Here is a 9,233-nt window from a genome sequence, read left to right on the forward strand (position 1 = left end):
ATCAGCTGAGGACGGACAATGATTCAGTTTGGGTTGCTAACAAACAAAAATAATGAACTCTGAAATGTACACAACATTATGGGGATGGAGAGAGAGCAAAGCTCATTTGAATGTTTGTCCTCTACTGATATTAATGTATTACATTTAGGGTCCTCTTTAGTTTTTGTTTTCCCTGGCTAACTGATTTATTTTTTTGTCGTCTATGTTAGGCTTTGAAACACCGCCTGTCAGGGTAGGGAGGGAGGCCAGTGTCTGGCTGTAGTGTGATTAATCTAATTTTGTCATCATACTACGATCAAATGTATGTTAGGATAATATAGCAATATCATTACAAGTTATTTTTTGAACGCTGATTAATAGTTAGCGTTCCCCTGAAGGTCACGATGGAAAAATATTGGCGATGGAAAAATAATGGCTGTCGAAGAATTAGAAAAAGCTCTCGACAAGAAGTGATAGAAGTGAACTGTGGAGAATATTAGATGACCATCACTATGGCACATACGTCAAACTGTCAAGAGTAATGAATACAAAGTACATAGCATCATCGTTAGTGTGGAGTCAACTACAGGGCGACTGACAGTTCAAAATAAACACTGGAGTCAGACTAGGTGAAGTACTGTCCCTCCTTTTCTTCACCACTTATATGGGGAAATGTCTAAGAGAAATATGCACATGAGAAGATATAGAGATCAGATGAACATACGCTAATGACATAGCTACTGTAATTGAAAATACAAGATGCAACGGATGGGTGGTAAGATTGTTTGAACAAAAAATGTATGACAATCGTTAAAAGTTAAATGTGTACTATGCCTTCAGAAATACCCATTTTTGACCTCCCACATAACGACGACTCTTTCTACACATTCTTCAGCGCTCCCAGAACCTTCGTCCCCTAACCCACCCTATGACACTTCCGCTTTCATGATTCCATTCGCTGCCCTAGCCACTTCCAGGAACCTAAAACATTTCACACCCGAACTAACCTGTCTCTCAACCGTACTAATCCTAATGACTGCTTTTATTCATATTTACTTCAAACTTTCTCCTTTCACACACTTTTCCAAACCCGGTCACCAATTTCTGCAGTTTCTCGCTAGAATCTGCTACCAGTGCTGTATCATCGGCGAACAACAACTGACTCATTTCCCAAGCGCTCTCATCCCCAGCTGACTGCTTACTCGCCTCTCTCTCTAAGACCTCACATTTACTTCCCTCACCATCCTCTCCACAAATCAATTAATCATCCATGGTGACATCACATACCCCTGCCGCAGATCAACCTTCCCTTGGAACAATTCACCATCTTCTCTTCCTATTTGCACACATACCTAACAACCTAGATAAAACCTTCTGACTGCTTCCAGCAACTCTCCTCCCACACCATGTATTCTTGAGACTTTCCATCAGGCATCTCTATCATCCCTATCATATGCTTTTTCCAGATCCATAAATGCCACATACAAATCCATCTGTTTCTCTACGGATTTCTCACACAAATTCTTTAAAGCAAACACCTGATCCACACATCCTTTGCCACTTCTGAATCGGCACTGCTCCCTTACAGTCTAACACTCTGTACTTGTCATCACTCTCTCACTTACTACTCTCCCATACAACTTACCAGGTATATTCAACGAACTTATACTTATGTAGTTTTAACACTTACCTCTATCCTCCTTGCTTTATACAGTGTAACTATACATACTGCCAATCTCCACGTTCCTTACCATGATCTGTAAAGACAAAGAAAATCCTAACTTAACCAATGAACAACACAATCACCCTTTCTCTCGATAAATTCAATTGTAATACCATCCACTTCGGCCGCCTTGCCACATCTCATCTTATGTAAGGCAGTGACCTCTTCTCTCTTCACCAAAACACTCTCCATGACTCTCACTTCATATACCACTCCGACACAAACACCCTATGTTTGTCTCCTTATCAAGCACATTAAACTCTCCTAAATACTCACTCCATCACATCATCACGTTATCACTTCCCATTTTACTTCCTTACCGATTTTCCCATTTCTTCTCTTGTTTTTCACAAATTATCAACTTACTTCCACAATATTTTTTTACTCTCCTTAAAATTTACTAGCTCACCACAACTCTCATTTGCCCTCTTTTTCAACCCCTGCATTTTCCTACTGACCTCCAGCCGCTCTCTCTTATACATCTCCCAATCGTTTGCACTCCTTCGCTACGACCAGGGTTATCACAAAGAGCTTTATATCCTTACAGACGATTGTTTAAATCGATGTTCTCATCAGTAAGCAAACAATCCTAACGCTAAGGTTACATTATCAACAAATGTGATTACAAGAGAGAGAGAGAGAGAGAGAGAGAGAGAGAGAGAGAGAGAGAGAGAGAGAGAGAGAGAGAGAGAGAATGGGCAGCATCTTCAATCTTAGATCTACGCAGTCTTCTCAAAGTCGTGGCACCGAATTTGATATAGAGAGTGAGCTGTCAATGAGAACAACGGCCTGTGATAGACAGTAACAGAAAAAGTGAACATGCTTTAAATGAACGTTTGTCACGCATGAACACCGAACTTAACGTCGGTGTATCTCAGTGTACCCTCACCCATCTTCATTAGTTGCACACGACGAGCGATCCAGCAGACACTCGCTACACGACCACAGAAACGTAAACATTCACTCGCATTATCCATTTTCTGGGCATGTATGCCAGCCACCAGCTACAATACTCTTTATCATGTGATATTAAACGTTTGATTGACTTTTTGTACGTTATACCTTTAGCAAGTTGAGTCGTACATGGATTTATAAATCAGTTGAGAGCGATGACGGGTTTAAAAAACGAAATAGCTAGTAGCTTCAGAGGAAAAAAAGATGCCTTTTTGTGGTAACCCTGGATATATATATATATATATATATATATATATATATATATATATATATATATATATATATATAATATATATATATAGTTGCCCGAGGACCCCCTACCCATAAGCTCCTGTAACTCAAAGACGACGCTACTTCCAAAAGGAGGGAAATGATGGACGACGAGACTGCACTCCCAATTGTCAACAGATTATGATGCAGCCTCGCTGAAGGTGACCTGTCACTCGTGATCACAGACAGGTGAAGGTCGGACACACACACACATCTACCTATCTATCTATCTATCTATCTATCTATATATATATATATATATATATATATATATATATATATATATATATATATATATATATATATATATATATATATTGGCTCACAATGTTTTCATCTTGTTCCAGACATTTCAGTACTGCCCACTATATCAAAAGATAATTGTGTACATTGCAAACTAGTTTTAAGAGAACCAATGTTCAAGATCAAAAGCCACGTAGTCACGGCTATAGCGCAGCACTTGTGTGTGTTCGTAGCATCCTCCTCCAGCTGCTCTCCTCCTTCCTGGTTCCATTTCCATTGAAGTCGGTTCGGTGTCACTCACTCCCGCCGTGGTGTTTATAAAGTGTACTTACATTGTATTTTGACGATGGGGGAGGGTTGGGGTCATGGGTTGGGGGGATGAATTGATAAGTTAACTGGGTTCTTTGTTGTGTGGCAGAGAGAGAGAGCGAGAGAGAGAGAGAGAGAGAAAGATATATCTCTCCCTTTCTTTCTCTCTCTCGCCTTATAGTTATCTGTGCATAATAGGAAAGGGATCCTAGAATGAATGTGTACTATTTAGGGATGTGTGAGTGTGTGGGTGAGAGAGAGAGAGAGAGAGAGAGAGAGAGAGAGAGAGAGAGAATGTCTCATTATCTTCTGAGAGTGTTTTCACTTTGAGATATATATATATATATATTATATCATATTATATTATACTATATCATATGAACCTGAGGGTGTGTTTTTTTTGGACGCTAAAGATTAAAATCGAATTCCACTGTGATGTAAAACTGTATACATTCAAAAACTGGTTGTCTATTATCCTTTTTGTTTTTTTTTTCAATTATTTATTTACTTCGATCGTACTTCCTTGGTTGTGTACTTCAAGTAGAACTTAACATATGTAGGAGGATGTCAACCTGTACTGACGCGAAAGACATATTTTTGTATGCTATTGTATTGAACACTTTTTCTAGGAAACCAGGTCTCACAATCATAAAGGCCGCTTCCAGAGGCCAAATTTTAACGTGGATGTTTTGATTTCTTTTGCTTGTAAATCATTTACCATGGGAGGATCAATATTTACAATGTTAAGTCTGTAAATCATTCATTTACAGACGATATATATATTTTTTTTTCTTTCTTTCTTTTTGTTTTCTTTCACGTGTATCATACTTTCCCTGTGCAAGTGATTATTGTACTCATAACCTGAACAATAAACGCAAAATATGAATATCTCACATAAGAAGGAAATGTATAGATCCTGAAGTGGCAGTAGGTCTCCACACACACACACACACACACACACCACACACACACACACACACACACACCACACACACACACACACACACAACCCTGACTCTATGTACCACCAACAACTGGGCTGACGGGCGTAAACCTTATCAGTTCAAGACCTAAATTTTAGGTTTGTGTCTCCGAGGTATGAGAGTGATGATATTCACTGCTGGTGATGGTGATATTCACTGCTGGTGGTGGTGGTGATATTCACTGCTGGTGGTGGTGATATTCACTGCTTATGGTGGTGATATTCACTGGTGGTGGTGGTGGTGATATTCACTGCTGGTGGTGGTGGTGATATTCACTGCTGGTGGTGGTGGTGATATTCACTGCTGGTGGTGGTGGTGATATGCACTGCTGGTGGTGGTGATATTCACTGCTCATGGTGTTGATATTCACTGCTGGTGGTGGTGATATTCACTGCAGGTAGTGAAGATATTCACTGCTGATGGTGGTGATATTCACTCCTCGTGGCGAAGATATTCATTGCTGGTGATGATGATATTCACCGCTCGTAGTGATGCTAGTCGCTGCTCGCAGTGATGTTATTCACTGCTGGTGACGATAATCACCGTTGGTGATGATGATATTCACTGTTGATGGAGATGATATTCACTGCTGAAGGTGGTATTCACCGCTGATAGTGATGGTATTCACTGTTGGTGATGATATTCACTGCTCAAAGCTTATACACACTTCTCTTGATAATCTTCACTGTTGGGAATCATATTTCTTGCTAGCGGTGATATTCACTGTTGCAGACGATATTCACTGTCATTGCTAATAATCATTACTGGTAGTGATTGTCACTGCTGGTGTGATATTCACTTCTGGCGCTATTCAGTACACGGATATTTACTCCTGGTAATAATATTCACCACTTGATATTCTGTTTCCCCTTTTAGAAAGTTAAAATACAAGGAGGGGAGGGTTTCTAGCCCCCCGCTCCCGTCCTCTTTAGTCGCCTTCTACGACACGTGGGGAATGCGTGGGATGTATTCTTTCTCCCCTATCCCCAGGTATGTATATGAGCGCGTGTGGACGTGTATGTATATACATGTGTATGTGGGACGGGTTAGGCTATTCTCTCGTCCGTTTCCTTGCGCTACCTCGCTAACGCGGGAGACAGCGACAAAGTAGAATAGAATAAATGTGATATTCTCTGTCAGCACACAACTGTGATGTTCTCAGCTCGCGATGTTTTCAGAAGGGAGAAATACAACGTGCAGTGCTACGAACAGTGCCAGCATAGTGTCAGTGATAACCCTGACAGCAGTGACAACGCTGGAAAGAGCCCAGTGACCATATTCGTGACAGCGCCATGGCACCAGTGCCAGTGATAAGGCTGGCCAGAGCAGTGCTGACAACAATGTTGGTACCAGTGTTGCCCTCCAGAGCACGGCAGCGCCACCAGCGGGTGGCGCTGGTACTGATCGGAACAGCGCCTGAAGTGAGGGAGAAATGGAGGAGGAGGAGGAGGAGGAGGAGGAGGAGGAGGAGGGAACGTAAGGGGAGAGGAGGAGAAGGAGGAGGGAACGTAAGGGGAGAGGAGGAGGAGGAGGAGGAGGGAACGTAAGGGGAGAGGAGGAGGAGGAGGAGGAGGAGGGAACGTAAGGGGAGAGGAGGAGGGGGAGGTTAGTGTTCTCCCTCACCTCCTTGCTCCACCCTCCCCCTAGCGATGAGTGAGGGTGGACACCCCACATCCCTCTTCTCCCTCCCCCTTCTACTTGCACTAAATAGGAGCGCCCTCCCTACACCTCTTACCTTCCTTTGCCTCCCGCCTCCCCCACATCAATAGGGGGGGTTAGAGTCTCTCACTCCTTCCCCCCTCAGAACCTTGAACGGGGAGAGAAGGATCCTTCTCGTCTCCTCCTTTTAACCTCTTCTTCCAGGCATCCTCTCTCTCTCTCTCTCTCTCTCTCTCTCTCTCTCTCTCTCTCTCTCTCTCTCTCTCTCTCTCTCTCTCTCTCTCTCTCTTATCCTTCCATCATCTCCCCTTTCCCCACTTCCATCTTCCACTTTACCCTATTTTTCCCCTCAATCAACCCAGAGCCCTCGACTGATCGTCATCTGTCCTTAATGAGCATCATCACCACCCCTGTGTGTGTGTGTGTGTGTGTGTGTGTGTGTTGTGTGTGTGTTGTGTGTGTGTGTGTGTGTGTGTGTGTGTGTGTGTGGGTGTGTGTGTGTGTGTGTGTGAGGGGAGAGCCCTGGCACCTGTACCTCCAATACCCGGATCAGATCTTCACAGTTCTCCCCTGGCAGCCTCCAGGACGGGAGTCGAACCATCACGGTACGTATAGCGTGGCTCTGTGATAGCCCCATACGTGGCTGTGATGTCAAGGCACAACGTGTCTTAAGGAGAATATGATAGACTAATAGTGTGGTAAGTAGAGAAGATATTCTCTCTTTTAACCTTCCTAACACGTAGGCATGTACCTACGCGTCTGAGCTAAGACAAACGTTTTCACACACACACACACACACACACACACACACACACACACACACACACACACACACATGTAGTTGTTAGCGTTTCTGACCGTGAGACAGCACGGGCCAACCCGAGTGTCAGACCAACATGGGGTTCGAATCCTAGAAGTGGTAGTGGGCCTACACCCAACCCAGGTGTTCATCCTACCGCCGGGTCTGGGTCGCTCAATGGATCCCTGGCTTAGGCGAGGATGTATGTGTGTGCATGCATACATACATACATACATACATACATACATACATACATAGGAGTAAATACATGGCACGTATATACACAGGAGTGAAGATATGGTACATAGTACACATACGAGTAATGACATGGTACATACATACACAGGAGTAAAGACATGGTACATATATACACAGGAGTAAAGACATGGTACATATATACAAAGGAGTAAAGACATGGTACATATATACAAAGGAGTAAAGACATAGTACATATATACACAGGAGTAAAGACATGGTACATATATACAAGGGTAAGGGACGGGGGCAAACGAGTGTAAAACCCTCTCTCTCCGCAACAATGAGTAACCACACACAGACACTGGTCTTATACCTCTCACATGTGTCACTAAGGACCTTCAAGCTACGGTGAGGGGTCGAACCAGAGAAACCTGTTCGGTACTCAACAGTCTCACCAAGCCTAGCCTTCAGACAGTCAGCTGGACGGGAGGCTCCGGAGGCGCCTGTCCGTAGACAGCAGCAGCAGCAGTGCTCCACACGGCCAATCTCGTCAAGACAATAAAGAAGATTAAAAACAAATATTTTTCTTATCCTTCCCTCGGCCTAACGAGCCTAACTTTCGACTCCGAAGTAAGTTACAGAGTTGTCAAATTTGTTCTACCATCTGCGAATTTTTTCTCTGAACCATTTACGTAACGCCATTTAAGGTCAACCATTTAGCCTTTCAATGTCTCGAGAACTACGGTGTTATGGAAACTGTGTCAAATCTATTGAGGGAAAGACGAGTGTATATTCAACACTGGTCGGATTCGAACCCTGTGAGGGACGTCCGGCTATCTAAGCCACAAGAAGGTCAAAAACTAACCATTTACCCAGTGTCTTTTTTCCCCCACTGTTGAGGTTGGGACACTGGGGAAAAATACACTGGATAACTCGTGGCTGTGTCTTATAACCTTCGCGTGGTCGACGCAGCCGACACCCATCCTTGGGTTCGAATCCGACCCGTAATAAAAAAAAAAAAGAGTGGTTGAGAGAGCTGAAGAGGATATGCTGAAAAGGTTTGGACATATGGAGAAGATGAGTGAGGAGAGGTTGAGAGAGAGAGAGGATAAATTTGTCAGAAGTGGAGAGAGAACAAGGAAGGAGAACGGGGAAAACAAACCAAATTGGAGATTGGAAGGATGGAACGAAAAACACTTTGAGGGACAGGGGCCTAAACATGCTGGAGAGTGAAAGGCGTGCACGGGATAGAGTGAATTTTAACGATGTGGTATACAGGGGTCGACGTGATGTCGATGGACTGAACAAGGGCATGTGAAGCGTCCAGGGTAAACCATGGAAAAGGTGTGTGGGGCCTCCATGTGGACAGAGCGGATGTGGTATTTCTTCGTCTTTTCCTGGCGCTATCTCGCTAACACGAGAAACGACGCTCAAGAATATATATATATATATATATATATATATATATATATATATATATATATATATATATATATATATATTCTTTCTTTCAAACTATTCGCCATTTCCCGCGTTAGCGAGGTAGCGTTAAGAACAGAGGACTGGACCTTTAAGGGAATATCCTCACCTGGGCCCCCTTCTCTGTTCCTTCTTTTGGAAAATCAAAAAAAAAGGGGTTTTCTTGCTTTTATCTCACCTACTCATCTCAATAAGGTAATTTATATAGAGAGAATCTAACACAAACGCTGTATCTTTCTATTATTTCCCCGGCCTCTTTTACACGAGCGTACAATACATCCATGCACCGCTAATGAAAAAAAAAAAAAAAAAACGCTGACAAATGGTAATCAAACTGGAAAAAAAAAGTTAATTAAAAGAAAAAAAAGAATTTGAAATCTGAAATGATTTATATGTGCAGTCCAGAGTCACCTTGCTGACACAAGTAGGCTACATCATTATCAATCTTTAATCAGACGAACAGAAAAAAAAAATAAATGTAATTTAAAAACAAACTCAAAAAAAATCAAATGTAATTTAAAAACTAACTCATTATGGGTTGATCGTCCTCTCCACCAGGTGTACTGCACACCTGTCTGTTGCTTCCCCTCTGGATGTCACTGTCTGATCCTTACGATCTTCCAACTCACATTTATTT

Source organism: Panulirus ornatus, chromosome 1 (genome assembly GCF_036320965.1).
Source record: "Panulirus ornatus isolate Po-2019 chromosome 1, ASM3632096v1, whole genome shotgun sequence".
Classification (NCBI taxonomy): domain Eukaryota; kingdom Metazoa; phylum Arthropoda; class Malacostraca; order Decapoda; family Palinuridae; genus Panulirus; species Panulirus ornatus.